Source organism: Hemicordylus capensis, chromosome 1 (genome assembly GCF_027244095.1).
Source record: "Hemicordylus capensis ecotype Gifberg chromosome 1, rHemCap1.1.pri, whole genome shotgun sequence".
Lineage (NCBI taxonomy): Eukaryota > Metazoa > Chordata > Lepidosauria > Squamata > Cordylidae > Hemicordylus > Hemicordylus capensis.
In genome coordinates this window covers 354,903,854-354,923,823 of record NC_069657.1, presented here as the reverse complement: position 1 = coordinate 354,923,823, position 19,970 = coordinate 354,903,854, and positions in this window count along the sequence as shown.

Sequence of the window (19,970 nt, the reverse complement as noted above, 5' to 3'; positions counted from 1 at the left end):
AGCTCCCTCTCTGCAGTCTCACTGACTGCAGAGAGGATGGGGAACTGGCAGCTGGGGCTTCCTTCTTTACTGAAGGACAGCCTCTGAAGCCAATAGCAGTCAGAATGAGGGAGGAGCTTCCTCCCTCAACTCCAGTTGCAGAAAGGGGAAACTGCAGTGCCGCCAGCATTTGGACATAACTCTAGCACTGCGGAACCGGAGCTCTAGGTGGTGGACCTTACTTCAAACTGAATGTACAAATTAAAGTTTGGGGAGGGAAACCACAGGTCCATTTTTTCCACAAAACTGTGGTTACCCACATTAGGACATGCAGTTTCCGAAACAGGAGCTGAGGGGACCTCCGGTTTCATGTTACATGTGAATGTGGCCACTGAGAGAAAAGGTGGCTTTATTTTTGTGTTTGATTTGCTGTAAATCACTTTGAACATTATTTTTATGGGGAGGGGGGACTCATACTGATGGATATAGAGATAGATGTTAAAATTTCCCAATAGGTTGGTTCATGATGTATAAATTAATATGTTTGATAAAATGTTTTGATAAAAGGCATAAAGTTATATGAAATGAGCAGAGAATGCTTAAATTTCTCAAATAACTATTGTTTTTTAATTCCTCTGCATTTACTGAAATTCAGCCCCTGAGAGGAATCTCAAACTGGTCTTTGAACAATCATTATATTTGTGTTTGAATAATCACTATGTCTGGAACATTCAACAGAACTGCATTTAAGTGGAATGTGTGGGCTTATAAATGTGTGAGAAAAAAGTCTTTTAATGTAGATTACAGGTAGAGAAATAACACTTCCTCCTTTATATGTCTATTTCCATAGTCGAGGCAATAGATTTATGCTAGATCCTGTGTTTGTTGACTCTCAGGAGTAATTATTTAGAAATTTCCTGTCTTCTGATGTCTTCTCCTCCCCACATACTTATCCATAGAGTTAAATATGTGCTAAATTACTTTAAAAAGAACTATTGGAATGTCTTAAGAAAAAGAAAATAAAAAGCATGCAGCATTGTGTACGCTTGTGCTGTATGCAACTCCCTCTTTTTAATCCACTACATATCTAATAGGGCTCATGATCTGGGCACTTTTAAAAATACTTCTGGATTTTTTGTTCGTTGATGAGAGTAAACTGCTCACAAACAAAAATACAAGTATTTTTGCTACAATTGCTTTGTCTGTAACCTTCCTTTTCTTTATAGTTACACATCAGTGCTGCATATGTGGTTTTTATATTAGTTTTACATACTAGCACAAGTGCCCTGTATATCTTCTGAAGTATGAATGTGATGATGTAAAAATGAAATACAATCCTTCAATGAATTTTATATATTGGCTTTGGTTCTTGTTCCAAATAAGAGTGAAGAAGAGGTCACAGATATTGTTAGTTTGAAAGCTGGGCAAAGCAATTTAAAACTGGGTAAAACTGGCTAAAGTCAAGGACCATGAGAAACTTTTGTCCAAATCAAACTTTTCTTGATACAGCAAAATATTTGGATAACTCTTTTGTTCCATTGTTTTGCATCTTCATTTGTTCCTCAGCTTCTGAGGTTTGTCCAGGTTTAAACACTAAATGTACGATTGAGATTCTATGTATTATTAATTTAAATGTTCAGTACTATTACATATTTCAGTTACTGCCTCACTGTTTGCTGTTGGAGCAAGTAATGGTTAATAGCAGGTGAGCTCTCCTGTGGGCTTGTTGTAACCTGAAAAACCTTCTGAATAAACAATATTTTTTAAATGACAGGAAGAAAAAGGAGATTAGACCCATGCTGGTTGCCATGAAAGTTGATGTAGTCATTTAATGAAGCTCTTCCTACAATCTGTGAGAAGAGCTTCTGTTGTGTGGAGAGCGGGCTTAGCCCACTCTCTCCATAGACAATCAAAGGGTAGCCCTGGAGCAGTCACCAATATGACTGTTGGCTCCGTCATGAAACTGGTGTGGGCTGCAGGGATCGAGGGCCGTGCAGCCCCCAGAAGTCCCAGGATGCCCTGAGTGAGTGTTCGGGGCATCCTGGAGAGACCCCTGAGCCCAGAAGGCTGGCTGCAGCCTCCCGGTCAAGGTTCTACTCATGTGTTGCTGCACATTTCAGCAACACTTGAGCAAAGAAATGAGGTTAACGGAGCACTCGCTCCATTAACCTCATTTAAGGGGAGGGTGTTCTAGATGGGCTAGCTGTCTTGGGAGCACTGGGCTCACCTGTGAGCCCGGTGGTTCCCACAATCAATGGGAAGTGGGCTAAGCTCCTTCAGCCCACTTTCTGTCAGTGTCGATTGTGGGAGTAGCCTCAATATCTTAACACCTCTATATTTAAAAGCTTTAGGATGTATGACGCTCATCCCGTGGTACATGGCACATCTCACGAGAGTTGTCCAGAGGAGAGAGAAGACACACAGTAGGGTTGAGTGGTGGACGCAGGGGCAGCTGCTGAGGAGGAGGAGGAGGAAGAGGAGGAGGAGGGAGGGCCGAGGAGTAAGCCGCACGGCAGCAACAAGGAAGAAAGAAGAAGAGACATTGAGCAGTGGCCTCCATCACTCTGCTGAATCTCCTCGTGAGGAGGACAGCTGGGCCAGAAGAGCGCACCAAGGGCCATCCTTGCAGGCCAGAATGGAAGCCCTGGCTCAGTCATTCTCCTCACAAGGAGACTCGGCAGGGCGATGCGATGGAGGCTGGTGGTAGGAGCTGACCTAGGCTGCCGGAATTCTGCTCGCCCTAGGAAGGAACAGGGAGGCTGAGGGATGGGGGAGAGTGTGTGTGCGAGAGAGAGAGCTGTGGGGTAGAGTTGTGGGGGGGAGGCAGTTGTGGGGGAGTGAGAGAGTTGTGGGGGAAGATCAAGAGAGGTGTGGGAGGAGAGGGAGAGGGAGAGAGAGTTGGGGGGTGAGCAAGCAAGAGAATTGTGGTGGGGAGAGAGTGGGGATGTTTTTGCGACCTCCACTGCCATCCCAGATGGCAGGGGGCAGCTTGGGGAGGGGGGGAGGCAGGGCAGGGAGCCAGATTGTTTGGGGAGGCATGAGAGACGGAGAACTAAGGTGCAGATGTCCTGCGCTAGTTAATTTAAATCCACATCAACTCCTCTTTAAGGTTTGGAGCAGCCTTGTACATCTTTAATTTTCTTTAGATAGTTACTTGTGATGGCCATCAAGGTCAGGAAACTGCCTAGGCCCAGACAACTGTTAAAAGGCTTATCGGGGCACTTTCCAGATGGCAGCTTAAAATTGCTTTGCAACATTTAGGCTCGGCTTGGCATGCGTACGTACAATCTAGATTTCGACACCATCTTGCATAGGGGAACATTTCCAAAGCCACAGCCTGAATTGGCTCTTATCTTGACATTTCAGACTTAAACCATTGTGCCACCACCCCCATCTCTGCCTGTCAGCTTCCCCACATGCCCTCTCCCTCCTTGCAGTGTGCATTTTTCTCTCTTGCCCCTCGCCTCTCTCTCACTCTGTCTTGTTTTCTTCTCCACCCGTCACCCCACCACAACTCCTCCAGGGAGCCCTGGTGGTGCCCTTGTGCAAATTTACTATTCTCTTCTTCCCCCTGCCACTCCACCACAGCTCTCCAGCTTTGCAATCTCCCTCCCCAATTTGCCTCCCATGTGGGGGTTGTTTCTTCTCCTCCTCCATTCTCGCAGACTCTCTCTGTCCCCTCAAAAATATCATACACCACTTTTGAAACTCAGAATGCACTAGAAACAGTGGGGAGTTGCTAATTAGTTCTAGTAACTTAGCACTAGTGACAGTGGGGAGGCATGGTGGACAGTGAGCCAGAGGACAGAGGACTGGTGATGCCCATGCACAAATTCACTGAGAGGCAGGGGAAGGAGGTGAGGCAAAGCTTTCAGTAACTCCCCCCCTTGCTCTCTCCTGAAGGAAGTGTTAAATCCCATGGCAGCTTCAAAATGTTAGAGTAAAAGCTGTGGGATTTTACACCACTTTCTCCTTTCTCCCACAGTTTGGAAATCACCCTGCTGAGGGCAAGTCACAGCTTAGATTTAATATTGTTGAAAAGCAGCTTGTGGTTTTGGTGTGTTTCTGAGTAGCTCCAGAAAAATGTTATCTATTTTTCATCCAAGTCCTGGACACTAACAGGAAGTGAGCAAAAGCCACACAAAGCTGATTTTTAAGACTACAGGGAATAGTGCCATTCTTGATCTGTACAAACCCTGAGCTTGCCTAACAGACTCAGAGAAGCTCTCGAAACAGATTGAGTTAAAGTTTAAGCAAAGCCCCTTTATAAATTATCTATATGCAGCACTTTGTCACATGGGCTGAAGGAGGAGGGCCTATAAGAGGATATAAAAGGACCCTGCTGTTCAGTTGGGTTGAGGAGCGTCTCTGTGTTTGGTCAGAGAAGCTCAAGGCCTGTGGGCTAGAACAGGGACTGCCCAGTTTTCTACAGCTTTAATCTTCCTCCAGCATTTCCATGCTTTTGTCTCCATCTTTACAAGGCCTCAAAATGTACCAAAGCATCAAGGGAATTTTTATCACAAAGGAAGCACCTTCATCCTGCAAAAGCCCTGAAGGGGCAATTAAAAATAAGAGTTTTATACCATAGCTTGTAGGGATGTGCATGAAACACATTTTATGTTCTGTTCCGAGCTTGGAATAGAACACAAAATGCGCTGGATATTCAGTCAGAACAACTGGTCAAGCCAGTTGTTCTGACAAAATGATCTTGGAACATTCAAAAAGTTCCAAGCCACAGGATTGTGTGAATGCAGACTTAGGCAGCCACCCAACCACCCAAAGGAGGGAAACTACAGTGAGAGCAGGATGTGGTGTTCCTTGCTCCCAGGCCTGATGGTACACAAACACCCCTGATATTATCACATTCTACTGCTATTAGAACAGCCACCTAATGGCACAGTGGGGAAATGACTTGATTAGCAAGCCAGAGGTTGCCAGTTCGAATCCCTGTTGGTATCTTTCCAAGACTATGGGAAACACATATATTGGGCAGCAGTGATATAGGAAGATGTGGAAAGGCACCATCTCATACTAAATGGGAGATGGCAATGGTAAACCTCTCCTGTATTCTACAAAGAAAACCACAGGGCTCTGTTGTCACCAGGAGTTGACACTGACTCGACGGCACACTCTACCTTTACTGCTATTAGAGTTGGACACATCCCTAGTGTTCAATTTTTAATCCATAGGATTGACAGGTTAATTTTATTATAGGTTGATGGACTATAGGTTTCTTTCTTGACAATATGGGTTTGCTATCACTGAAATGTTCCCCTGCTTCATAGTGCTTGGCAATGACTAAACTTCTGTTGGTTCAGGATTAAAGCAAGAGACAGCCTGAGAAGATGGAGCAAGAAAAGGTAAAAGAAAGAAAAGAGAGGAAAAATGCATTTGGGGAGCTTGCCAATATGCTAACAGCTGCAAAGATAAAAGACATCAACTTGCCAAAGGTGTCACCAAGGTGTTTGGAAGCATTGCTATTTCTGGCCACAGTGTGACTACTAGCATTTCACTCTAATCAGTCAAATTGGCTTTTATTTATATATTCAGTCATGCTCATTAGAACCCTTGTACAGAATGTTTCCTGGATACATGTTTGTAACTGGTACTTAAAGTCTAGTAAAGGCTTAGCAAACAACGGGAAATATAATCACAAGCATAACATGCAGCATTATATTTCCCTTCAGTTATTTGGTAGGATAATGACAGCGCTGGCATTGTAGACTCATTCTGATCTCCCCTGCCTTCACCTAGTGCTTTAAAGTGGAGTGTTAACAGTATTCAAAGTTGTTTCAAAAGATCAGAGCACCTAGAATCAAATAACTGTGATCACTGAACAAAATGGCTTATCATGCTGAGTCTAACTATTGGAGACAGTTTTTAAATGGCTGAATATTTAGGAATGTGAGTCACAGCTATTAAATCATTATTATTATTCTCTCTCTTTTGATAAACAGATTGAGTACACACCTTGCTTCCCCTCGGACTACCTCTCTTGGAGCTATTGCTTCATATTTTATTTCTTCATAATTTAAGTGAGATCATTCAATGATGACAAGATTTATGAAACTTTAGATTCAAAGGTGTGGTTTTCTAATCATTGTATTCACCATGAGAAAGGGCATTTATCCAAAAACTCTTTCAGTGGGAATATTATACCAAAAAGAAACAGAGAGACAGGGAGAGCATGCCTTACTGTTCTGTTATATGTGGTAGCTTTGAGATAGATTTTAATAACTTAGGTTATGTGTCCAAATATCCCATATTCTTTTTATTGAACAGGTATGCAAATTATAAAATAATCAAAACAACATTGCTATTTTTCATCCAAGTTCTGGCTATTTTCCATCCAAGTCTGCACTGCAGCCAGGGAGCTCTAGAGAAAGTCCCGAAAGATTGGGCTTTTTAGGGTTCCAGGAGGCTGAGTGTTGTGTATGTTTCATGGCAGCCCTTTAGAGGTAGGTGTGTGTGTATGAGAGGGGAGGGGAGGGGAGGAGAGAGAGAGAGGAGAGAGAGAGAGAGAGAGAGTTCTGAACAACACAAGCAAGCAGAAGCACAATATGAGAGAGAGAGAGAGAGAGAGAGAGTTCTGAACAACACAAGCAAGCAGAAGCACAATATGAGGCTATTCTCACGAGCAGCAGAAACCGGGCTAAGGGAGCCCAGCCTGGTTTCTGCTGCACATGTGCTGCAATGGGCAGCCAGCCCTCTTAAATGCCCCTCCCGTTAAACAAGGTTAGCAGAGCGTGTGCTCTGCTAACCCCATTTTTGGGCTTATGTGTCGCCGCAGCATGGCTCCATGCCACGGCGACTCATGAATAGACATAGGAACATAGGAAATTAGGAAGCTGCCATATACTGAGTCAGACCATTGGTCTATCTAGCTCAGTATTGTCTTCACAGACTGGCAGCAGCTTCTCCAAGGTTGCCTTCTCTGTTGCTGCCCTGAGAGTCGGGAATGGACTCCTGTTGAAATAAGAGCTTCCTCATCTCTTACAACTTTTTAAAAGTTTATAAAGACACATTTATTCACATTTGATGAAGAACTTTGTCAAAAGCTTTTGGAAGCCTAAGTATGCTATGTTAACAGGATCACCTTTATCCACATGCCTATTGACTCTCTCAAGAACTCCAAGAGGTTAACGAGACATCACTTACCTTTGCAGAAGCCATGCTGGTTCTCCTTCAGCAAGACTGATTCTTTTATATGTTTAACATCTTTATTCTTAAATATGCTTTTCATCAATTTGCCCAGAACAATGCTAACCATCCTGTTATTTCCTGGATCCCCCTGGATCCTTTTTTGAAAATTGGTATTACACTGAGTACTTTCCAGTTCTCTGGCACAAAGCCTGATTGTAGGAACAAGTTACCTTTTTTTGCTAGGAGATCAGCAACTTCACATTTGAGTTCTTTACAAAGCCACGGGTAGATGCCATCTGGCCTGGCCATTAGTTGATTTTTAATTTTTCAAAACAGTTTAGAACATCCTCTGTCATCACCACTATTTGACCCAGTTGGTTCTTCAGCCTCCATCCCTGGGAAGCTTGGTTCACCCACTTCAAAACATCAAAACTTATGAAGTAGACCAATATTATTATTATGCCCTCTTCAAAAGGGACAAAGTCTAGAAGAACAGAAGCATGCAAGAGCGACATTTGGAGTACAGCCACATCTGGAGTACAGTGTACAGTTCTGGTCACTGTATCTCAAAGAGGACCCTATAGAACTGGAAAAGGTTCAGAAGAGGGCAATGAAGATGATCAGGGACAAGAGTATCTTCCTTATGAGGCAAGGATACAGGATCTGAGGCTTTTTCATTTAGGAAAAAGGCAACTAAGGGGAGACATGATAGAGGTCTGTAATTATGCATGGTGTGGAGAGACAGAAATTTTTCTATCTCTCTCACAACACCAGAACCAGGGGTCATCCCATGAAACTGATAGCTAGGAAATTTAGGACCAACAAAAGGAAGTTCTTTTTCACACCACACATAGTTAAACTGTGGACTCTCTGCCACAGGATGTGGTGATGCCACCTGCTTGAATGGTTTTTAAAGGACCTTAGACAAATTTATGGAAGACAGATCTATCAATGGCTACTTGTCTTGATGATAAAGACGATTCCCAGGCTCAGAGGCCTGATGCCTCTGAATACAGGGGAGTAAGAGCAGAAAGTGGGTATGTCTTCATTTCTTGCTGATCACAGTGTGATACAGTGTGTTAAAAATGGTTGTCCATAACCATTCGTAGCCCCCTTCTAAACATTAAAGGAAACACTGGTTGCTTGATGGTTATCATTTGAGCATTCTTTAAAAAGAAGAATATAAGCTCATCTTTAATAAATACTTCTTCCAAGGTCAGAGAGTGCACAGCAAGGTGTGGTGTCACCTTTCATATTTGGCTCATTGCTTCCTTAGGTAGACCTGCCAATTGCCAAGTGACTTATAACCACTGGTTTGTTAATGGGATCATTTCACCTCTTTTCCTGGGATTAATTCATGTATGTGATACATTATTTAAGCACCTAAAACCTGCTAGAGAATAAGTGTTCCTTTGGATGTTAGCATAATCAGCACATATTAAACCAGCTTAAAAGTGGGGTGTAGATGGTTAAGCAGTGAATGGTGAGAGTCCATTCTATGATGATATTAATTGATTATTCCTTGTAACATAATGAGATCTTTATGAAATGAATTTTTGCAAATTCATTAAGCTCTATTTCCTATTATTGAACATTGCATCTCTGCCTCTTTCTTGTTCTCTCTCTGCTTCCCTGTCTTTTGAGCACCAATTTAACCAAATGAATGGAAAGGCGTGATAAAATAACACACCAAAATAATAAATAATAGACATCATTTCCCTCTCCTAGGAGCCAAGACATTCACTCTGGTGCTTCCTGACAGGGTAAAACAGCAGGAGCCAGCTAATGAGGCAAGTCATCCATTATCATTGCAGTGCTTAGCCTGATTTAGTTATCTGAATCAAAATGACACATTCAGGAGGAAAGCTCCTGGGAACTTGACTGAAAATGTTATGTTGATGTAGCCATGCATTGATCTGTCAGTAAGTGCCTCTTGGTTACCATGCCAACAATGAAAAGGAACAACAACATCAAATACCCACCCTGAGGTTAAAGGGCATGCTTTAAGGACACTGTTATTGCGGGTGATATGTTTTTGTTATCAACAAGTTTAGTTAAACATTTAAATAAGCTATGTGGTCCAAACACAGAGATCTCTTCAACATATAAAAGGTTTCATAATGTAATTTTTTTCTTGTCAAGAACAATTTTCCTCTTCCCATCTAGGATTATTTATAACTTTAGCATCTGGAGCTCCAGTCTGTGCTACAGGTTGCTTATTAACTTTATTTCAATAGGAAAAGAAAAACAAAATTTAACTATTCCAATACCAACTTTGTAACAACATCTACCAAAGGGCACTAGATGAATTTAATCACTGCTGGTTAAAGTGCACGAATACTGTATCTTATGCAGAACTATGCTGAGGCTATTCTCTCACACAGCCTAACTCAGGCTAGAGAAACCCAGCCTGGGTTAGGCTGCATGTGAGAAATGCTGGGATCAGGCCTGATCTCAATGGGACAGTGCCGCCTAGCCCAATTTTTACACCCAACTCTTAGCCAGGGTTAAGGGCTCAAGTGAGCCCTTAACCTGCGCTCCAGGGTAGTGTGTTCGCTGGGGCTATGTTCAGCCCAGTGGACACAGAGACAGCTACCCAGAGTGCCTGTCTCCTGTAGGGGTGTGTGCTCTCCAATGCAACACAAATGTTGCACGGCACATTGTTGTGGGTTATATGGAGGACAGGACGCATCATCCCGACCTCTGGAGCTTTATGCTACGGCATGCAACACAGGTTGTCTGGGAGCACGGTCCGCTCTAACTGCAACAGAGCAGCACATCTGGGGGAAGGTAAATTGCACAAGCTTTCCCCACTGCCCACTGCCCCACCTGTCCAGTCATGTGAACCACCTCATTGTCTGTTACTTATCTGCGATATATACCACAACAAATAGTCTCTCCTCTGTCTGCACTCAAATAACTAATGGAGGTCATAGGTCATATGCCTAGGTCAAATATAAACAAACTTTCAATTTTAAATAAGGTGCTTACAACTGCTGCAACATTTTCCAAAGCAAGGAAAATGCAAGTTAAGGTAATCACTTTAGTTTCCATGCATGTAAACAGTAAAGACTTTGTACAGCCTTGTATAATATGCTGGCTTTGTTAAATAGGCCCCATGCATGTATGTTGTCATGGTCTTGCAGGCTGACAAAAATTCTACAGGTGCAGCAGCTTCACCTACCAGGAAGCCTATCTCCCCCTTCATTTATAAGAACATAAGAACAGCCCTGCTGGATCAGGCCCAAGGCCTATCTAGACCAGCATCCTGTTTCACACAGTGGCCCAACCAGATGTCGCTGCAAGCCTCCCTCCTGCTGTTACTCTCCTGCAACTGGTACTCTGAGGAATCCTGCCTTTGAGGCTGGAGGTGGCCTATAGCCCTCCAACTAGTAGCAGTTGATAGATCTCTCATCCATGAAGTTATCCAAACCCCTCATAAAGCCACCAGGTTCTTGGCTGTCAAAACATCTTGTGGCAGAGAATTCCACAAGTTCATGATGTGTTGGGTGAAAAAGAACCTCCATTTGCTGGTCCTAAAATTCCTGGCAATCAATTTCATGGGATGACCCTGGTTCTAGTGTTATGCGACAGGGAGAGGAATGTCTTTCTATCCACTTTCTCCACACCATGCATGATTTTATAGACCTCTATCATGTCTCCCTGCCGTCGTCTTTTTTCTAAACTAAAGAGCCTCAGATGTTGTAGCCTTGTCTCATAAGAAAGTTGCTCTAGGCCCCTGATCATCTTGGTTTTCCTCTTCTGCACCTTTTCCAGTTCAACAATGTCCTCTTTAAGATGTGGTGACCAGAATTGTACTCAGTATTCCAGGTGTGGCCACACCATAGTTTTGTAAAAGGGCATTATAATATTAGCTGTTTTATTTTCAACCCCCTTCCCAATGATCCCTAGAATGGAATTGGCTTTTTTCACAGCTGCCGCACATTGGGTCGGCACTTTCAATGAGCTGTCTACTATGACCCCAAGATCCCTTTCCTGGTCAGTCAATGACAGCTCAGATCCAATCAGCGTATACTCGAAGGTGGGGTTTTTCATTCCAATGTGCATCACTTTACACTTGCCAACATTGAACCACATTTGCCATTTTGTCGCCCACTCACCCAATGGAGAGATTTTTTTTTAGCTCCTCACAATTCGTTTTGGATTTCACTACCTGAAAGAGTTTGGTATCATCTGCAAATTTGGCCACTTCGCTGCTTACCCCTACTTCAAGATCATTTATGAATAAATTAAAAAGCACGAGTCCCAGTACAAATCCCTGGGGGACTGCTCTTTTTACTTCCCTCCATTGTGAAAACTCTTCATTTATACCTACGCTCTGTTTCCTGTCTTTCAACCAGTTAGAAATCCACACATGTACTTGACCCCTTATCTCATGACTGCTAAGTTTTCTCAGGAGTCTTTGATGAGGGACTTTGTTGAAAGCTTTTTGGAAGTCCAGGTATACTATGTCAACTGGTTGACACAATTGTTGACACTCTCAATAGCTCCAAAAGATTTGTGAGGCAAGATTTACCATTGCACAAGCTATGTTGTTTCTCTCCCAGCAGGGGCTGTTCTTCTATGTGCTTCACAATTTTATCCTTGAGGATGCTTTCCATCGATTTGCCTGGAATGGACATTAAGCTAACTGGCCTGTAATTTCCCAGATCACCCCTAGATCCCTTTTGAAAACCAGTGATAGATTTGCTGTTTTCCAGTCCTCTGGTATAGAGCCTCATTGTAGGGATAAGTTATATATTTTAGCAAGGAAGTCAGCAATTTCATTTGAGTTCTTTGAGGACTCTTGAATGAATGCCATCCAGCCCTGGCGATTTTCTATTTTCCAGACAGTTTAGAACATCATCTCTTGTCACTTCTATCTGACTCAGTTCTTTAGCCTCCATCTCTGAAAAGCCTGGTTCAGGAACTGGTATATACTCAGTATCCTCTGCTGTGAAGACAGATGCAAAGAACTCATTCAGCTTCTCTGCAACCTCCATATCCTCCTTAACAATCTCTTTCACTCCCTCATTGTCTAATGGTCCAAACACCTCCCTGGCAGGCTTCCTGCTTCTGATGTATTTAAAGAAGTTTTTGTTATTCCCCTTGATGCTTTTAGCTAAATGTTCCTCAAACACACTTTTCTCCTCCCTCATTGTCACCTTGCATTTCTTTTGCCAGAGTTTGTGTTCCTTTCTGTTCTCTTCATTTGGACAGGCCTTCCAGTTTCAGAAGGAAGTCTTCTTCGCTTTTATGGCTTCCTCAATGGTACCTGTTAGCCATGCTGGCATCCTCCTGGACTGAGTGGTACCTTTCCTCCTTTGGGGTATACAATCTAACTGGGCTTCTAGTATTGTGGTTTGAGTAAACTCCATGCACTCTGGAGCGAAATGACTCCCTTGATTCCCCCTTTCAGCTTTCTTTTCATCATACTCCTCATTTTGAAGAGGTTTCCTTTTGTGAAATTCAATGTGTCTGTGTTAGACTTCCTTGCTGATTCTTTCACTGCATGTATGTTGAATTTGATGGCACTATGGTCACTGTTCCCTAAAGGGTCAATGACACTGACATCACACACCAGGTCCTGGGTGCCACTTAAAATTAAGTCCAAGCTCGCCTTTTCTCTGGTTGGTTCCAAGACCTACTGTTCCAGGGCACAGTCATCCAGTGTATCTAGAAATTTGATCTCTTTGTCATTACTTGACTGTGAATTTACCCAGTCTATGGACTGGGTCTCACGATCAGTGAGACCCGGGTTTTACCGGTGAGCGGGAAGAGCGGGCTAAGCCTGCTCTCCCCGCTCACGAGCGAGCAGGGAGCCCTGGGCAGCCGGATCGGCCGCCCACACGATTGCCAGCTCCATGACGGAGCTGGCGGGGGGGTGGGGGGAGTGGGGGCTGTGCGGCCCCCACAAGTCCCAGTATGACAGTATGCACAGGGCATACTGAGGAGACCCCCGAGCCAGGAGGAGGCTTTTCACCTCCCAGTCGGGGGTCTACTCATGAGTAGGCGTGGCATGAAGCCATGCCACAGCTACCCACAAGCCTAAAAAGCAGGTTTGCTGGAGCGCTCGCTCCGCAAACCTCCTTTTTAGCAGGGGATCTCTAGCAGGTTACCCGCTCAAGAACCACCGGGTTCGAGCCCGGTGGTTCTTACAACCAACAAAAATCGAGCTAGGCTCTCCTAGCCCGATTTTTGTTGGTTGTGAGAATCGCCCCTATGTGTGGGTAATTGAAGTCACCCATTATTACTGTCCTGCCTCTCTTTGACACCTCCTTGACTTCCTCCTGCAACTCCCAGTCACTGAGGTCATTTAAACAATCAAAAACTGTGTTCTACCCAGGTTTAGGAGCTGTTCTTACTCCCAATTTTTGATTGTGTGGAAGCAAGGTTAGAGGAAAACCTGGGTAGAAGTGATTGTGTGGAACCAAAGTAGGAGAAAAAGCTAACCAGGTTCTCCTCTAACTTGCTTCCACACAATCACTTCTACCCAGATTTTCCTCTAACCTTGCTTCCACACAATCAAAAATTGGGAGTACACACAGCTCCTAAACCTGGGTAGAACACAGTTTTTGATTGTGTGAATGACCTCACTGTCAGCATTTTTATCCAGAGCATGTCCCCAGTAGCACATTCCCTTTCAGGCCTTGTATAGTCACCCACAGGGTTTCTGTGGAGGATTCCAGTCCACCCAGGTTTTCTAGATTATTAGATTCTATCCCTTCTTTAACATACAGTGCTACTCCACCTCCAAGGCACCCCTCCCTGTCCTCTCTATAGAGTTTTTATAACAGTGTCCCACTGGTTCTCACAGTTCCACCATGTTTCTGTTATGCCCACTAAATCTATTTCTGCATTAGCAGCCAAGCACTCCAGCTCACCCATCTTGGCTCAGAGGCTTCTGGCACTGGCATATAAGCACCTATACGCTGAATCTCTTACCTGGTGTATGCTATCTTTCTTTGGACTCTTTGACCATCTGGCACAAATTTCTGTCTGCTCTTTATGTGGTTCTACTCTATCCCCTTCTATTTTATCTGAATCCTTTGCACCCTTGCACTTGGAGGTGGTGCAATTCAGAGTGGTGCAATGAAAATAATTCAGCCTGAAATGGAGAAAAGAGAAAGGATTGCCATGTACCCACCCTAACTTTGTCTCATGTTTTATTGCATTTCCTTGTCTGCCAGTGTGGAAGAAGATTAAGCACATTCCTTCACAACTTGCTGACACACTTTCTCCCTCCAAATAGCAAAAATCATAATAGCTATTTTGCATCAACTTGGCTGGACAAGGCAGGGAAAAATAAAGGCAAACATGGTTCGGAACAAGCAAGAAGAATAACACAAAACATATTTCTCTTTCCCCCTTTTCTAAAGCCGGCAGGGGGGACCCTTCTCATGGATCTCTGGTACTCACTGGGTCTCCTTGAGTGCATCCTACCTGGCATTCAAGTTGAGGAAAGCTTGCAGCTGAGTACTCTGTGCTGCCTGAGAAACCTTAAGTGGTACAGTGGGGAAATGCTTGAATAACAAGCAGAATGCTGCCAGTTCAAATCCCCGCTGGTACTATATCAGGCAGCAGCAATATAGGAAGATGCTGAAAGACATCATTTCATACTGCATGGGAGGAGGCAATGGTAAACCCCTCCTGTATTCTACCAAAAAACTCCACAGGAGTCTGTGGGCACCAAGAGTTAAAATCGACTTGACGGCATACTTTACCTTTACTTTACTATGTGCTGCCTGAGGAACCCTAGTTGCAACACATGAGGAAAAGGCATTAACAACTAAGACACTGATTCTGTCTAAGCTAGGTTGAGAATGTCTCCAAGGAAAACTAAGAAACTTGGCTGATCCTTTACAAACCAACTGTTGATATAGTGGCTGGCTGAGTAGTCAAAACTGGTACCCAGGATTTGTTTTGTGTTTTTTAATTATTTTAAGCTTTACAGATATACTTAGGTCTGTACCTCTCCACTAATTACAGAAGCATAAAATAAAATAAAATAAAATAAAATAAAATAAAATAAAATAAAATAAAATACCTTCCCTCAATCAGGTGGTGACCGGTAACATGAAGCATTTTGATAGATAGATAGATAGATAGATAGATAGATAGATAGATAGATAGATAGATAGATAGATAGAGAAAGTGCTGTCAAGTTGGTGTCAACTCAGTGACCACATAGATAGATTCTCTCCAGGATGATCTGTCTTCCACTTGGCCTTTAAGGTCTCTCAGTGGTGCATTCATTGCTGTCATAATCGAGTCCATCCACCTTGATGCTGGACATCCTCTTCTTCTCTTTCCTTCAACTTTCCCCAGCACTATGCACTTCTCAAGGGAGCTGGGTCTTCACATAATGTGTCCAAAGTATGCTAGTTAGAGCCTGGTCATTTGTGCGAGTGAAAATTCTGGATCAATCTGTTCTATGATCCATTCAGGGGCGTAGCAAGGTTGGAGTGGGCCAAGAGACAAGATTTTAAAATGGGCCCCTCGCTGATATACACAAACACACTTCACAATATATAGTGCACTCACACTCACATCCCCATTATGAATACGGTGAATATCTAGTTCACATTGAATCTATTTTTTTTAGTCTCTGCTACTGCTGATCTCCAAGAGACTCAACATAATTCATAGGGGGTGCAACACAGGTGCATGGGGAGTCATGTGACATGCCTCTGGGGGGCCCCTCAAGGCAGTGGGGCCCCAGAATGACTGTCTCCCCTTGCCTAATGGTAGTTACGCCCCTGGATCCATTTGTTTGTTTTTCCTGTCTGTCCAGCCTCAAAATGTGCTCACTGTGCTCTGTTGTAAACCACCCAGAGACGTAGGGTTTGGGCGGTATAAAAATGTGTAAATAAAATAAATAAATAAAAATAAAAGACTCCCCTGCACCAAAGTTCAAAAGAATCAATACTTTTTCTATCTTGTTTCTTCAAAGTCCAGCTCTTGCATCCATGGAGTGTCATGGGGAAAACCATTGTCCAAACGATTCTAATCTTTGTAGGTATGGACACATCACAGCATCTAAATATCCTTTCCAAGCTAGGTGGCCAGATTTGGCTTTAAAAAAGCCAAATTCTGGCTTACGGCCCATTTGACCCACGAGTATACCCCTTAGGTTCTGGCAACTCTGTAAGGCCTTCATTGCGACCCTACCAAGTGCTAGTCTGCGGTGTATTTCTTGACTGCTGAATCCTTTACTGTTGATGGTCAATCCTAAAAGGCAGAAGCTATCCACTAAGGATGTGTGAAACATTTCGGATACAAAACGTTTTGTACCCAAAACAGCCTGTTTCGGGTGTTTTGTAGACACAACAAAACACCCATTTTCCAGATCCAAAAGTTTTGTATACAAAACAAAACGTCCCTGTTTCGGCTACAAAAAGTATTGTTATTTCAGACCTCCACTTTGTGGTCATCTCTGAGTCAGTCTCCATTTTCTGTTTGACATCTCTTTGAATTTCCCACCCTTCCAGCCTTCTGATCGGTGACCTAAATCATGGGCTGACCTGCTGACAATTCCCTCCTTGTTCTGAATTGGCTCTTTTGCTTCTTGCCACTCTTTACTGAGCCCACATTGGCCAGGGGAAAGATTGCTAACCCATAGGGTGCTGGGTTCTGTTGTTTCTGTGGTGTTCTGAGTGTAGATTCTCTGGTAGCATATGAGAGTGGATTATTGTTTTTCATTGAAAAATCTCATATGCTACCAGATAATCTACAATGAACACCTCAGAAACAACAAAACCCAGTACCCCACAGGCTTGTGGGTATGGGGGTGGTTGGCACCCTATGTGCACTACACAACTCCTTGATCTGGGCAACCCCAGTGCCCCCCAAGTGGAACTATGGGGCTGCTGAAACCTAAACCTCCATTATTCCCTATGGGAGAAATCTTAAAGTCATGTAAACTTTTGCTTCTTAAACTTCTTAAAGTCATGTAAACTTTTGCCCAATTTCAAAGGAATTGGGCAAAAGGCTGATCTTTTGTGATTTGTTGAAGTCATGTAAACTTCAACAAATCACAAAAGATCAGCCTTTTGCCCAATTCCTTTGAAATAATTCTGGAAGTTTCCTTGCCCCCATTGGGCACTACCACCCACCACACTCCGCTCTGGGTCATCCCTTTCCCCTTGATTCGAAGCAATACATTTGCTGGAATCCCCATTATTCCCTATGGGAAAATTCTTAAAGATGTGTAAACTTAAAAAATTCACAAAAAACCTGCCCTTTGCCTAATTCCTTTGAAATTTGGGTGGTACCTTCCACCCATTTGACACTACCACCACCACCACCCACTCTTTTTGCCCTGGGACCCTTTTTAAAAATCCAAATCGATTCAGATTCAGATTTGGAAAATTTGGCTACAAAACAAAACAAGGCTGATTCAGATTCAGAAAATTTGGGTACAAAACAAAACGGGGGTGTTTCGATTCAGATACAAATCAAAACAAGAAAATTCCAAAATGCACACCCCTACTATCCACCACTTGAATGTCTTCATTATCAATTCTGAGGCTGGTTGCTGTAACCATTGTCATTAGTTTAGTCTTTACATTTAGTCATAGTCCCATTTTTTTCCCTGTGCTCCTTGACTTTCATTAATTGAGCTTGCAGATAATCCACATTCTCCGCTATCAGAGTGGTGTCATCAGTGTAGCGCAAGTTATTGATTCTTCTTCCTTTAAATTTAAAACCATGCTCATCTTCTTCCAGTCCAGCTTCTCTCAGTATATGTTCTGCATATAAGTTCAATAAATAAGGAGAAAGTATACGGCCTTGTCTTACTCCTTTGCTGATCTGGAACCAGTCTGTTTCACCATGTTCTGTCTGGACTGTGGCTTCCTGTCCTGTGTATAGGTTTCTCAAGAGAACAATGAGATGTTCTGGGACACCCATTTTCCTGAGGATATTCCACAACCTGACATGGTTGTCAAAGGCTTTTCTGTAGTCAATAAAGCAGATAGTGAGGTGCTTCACACAATCAGTGTGAAGTGCTGGAGGGGGTTCTGCGGGGAGAGTGGGCTTAGCCTGCTCTCCCCGCAGATGATAAAGACTGCAGCCCTGGGCAGCTGGATTGGCTGCCCACATGACTGCCGGCTTTATTATAGAGCCGGAGGGGGCTGCGGGGATCGGGGGTCATGTGGCCCTCGGTAGTTCCAGGATGCCCCCGCACGAGTGTGCAGGGCATCCTGGAGAGACATCGAAGCCTGGGAGGCTGCTTTCAGCCTCCTGGTTGGGCGTCTACTCGTGTGTCACCATGCACCATGGCAACACAAGAGGAAAAAGATGAGGTTAATGGAGCGCTCGCTCCATTAACCTTGTCTTAGGGGAGGGGTAATTAGGTGGGCTAGCTGCCTTGGGAGCATCGGGCTTGCCTGCAAGCCCAATGGTTCCCACAGTCCCTTGAAAGCGGGCTAAGGTCCCTTAGCCAGATTTCCAGTGACTGTGAGAATAGTGTCATTGACTTCTTTTTGGTATTCTTTGGCTTTCTCATGTATCCAACATGCATCAGCAATGATTTCTCTTGTTCCTTGGCCTTTTCTGAAACCAGCTTGAATGTCCAGCATTTCCCTTTCCACGTAGGGCTCTAATCTGTGTTGGATAAGGATATTGTGTGATGAAGCATTTACATGATTTAAAAACAATGCAGCAATGTAATGGAGTTGCCACTCCAGCCAGTGCTGCAAGACTGTCTAGTGGGGTGGGGTTTTTGCCTAGGCTGCAGGAGGGGAAGATGGACGTTTCCTCCCCTTCCCTTGCCACACATTTACGAGGCTAGCAGCCAATGGGGGAGCTGGGCATGGTCACATGCACACTCGCCCGACTCACTCCCTCTCCTCACGACATTTCCAGATTTCAGCTCCCGCCTGCCCATTTCTTCAGTGGGAGATTAGCTGGTTGCTTGTTGGGCCAAGTAGGAATTTTTGATCTCCAACCTGATTGGCTGTGGTTTTGGATTTTTTTGCCTTTTCCTCACTAATTGTTCTTTGAGGAATTTAGGGGTGGGAGCTGCGGTTAGGAAGGTGGTCACACTGGCAGGTGAGTGCAGGCATGGTGAGGTAAGTATATTTTGGTGTTCAACTGGAGGCACCCTTGTTAGGTGTAGTGTGGTTCATGGAACAGCCCCTCAGGGTTTCATGACCCAGGCAGGCTGGGAATGGACCACTTTTAGGTGGCAGCTTGGCTCACCCACTGTGATGACACGGGGGTTACTTTATGATTCCCTGGGATTTACCCTCAATAGAGAAATTGCTGTGATCCCAAATCTAAGAGCACACCACTCCTTCAAGGTAGGCTGCCACCAGTTGAAGACTGATCTAAAGCCACTCACCAGGCTTAGACATGGCTTCAGTGACCTGGAACTGTCTGGCTTGGGACTTGTGGATACTGTACAGTCCACACAATCTAGCTCTAGACAACAATATATTATTCTGAAAACAACTCAACAGTAGCGATTGACTACTTACGAGGCACATGGGGAAGAGTTTTGCAAGTAACCCTCCAGAACCTGTTAAATCAGACTGAAACCATTTCTAATTATATGAACATTAATAAGAAACAAGTGGTACACACAGTAAGGAACTGGGGGGAAATAGTTTGAAACTGGAAGTAAAGGAAGGCACATAGGAATTCAAAAGAAAATACAAAAACATTAACTAACTAACTATCACTGAGTTTTACCTTAGTGTGTCAGTAGGCAGGTCCTTGACTGAGAAAGTGTTAATCTCCTCTGGAACGCCCATTTGCAGAAGGAAAAGAGTGAACACTGGCCAGGCCTTTGTCCTCTAGCTTTAAAGCCATGAGGGAGGGGGTGAGCTGGGCCCAGGGACTGT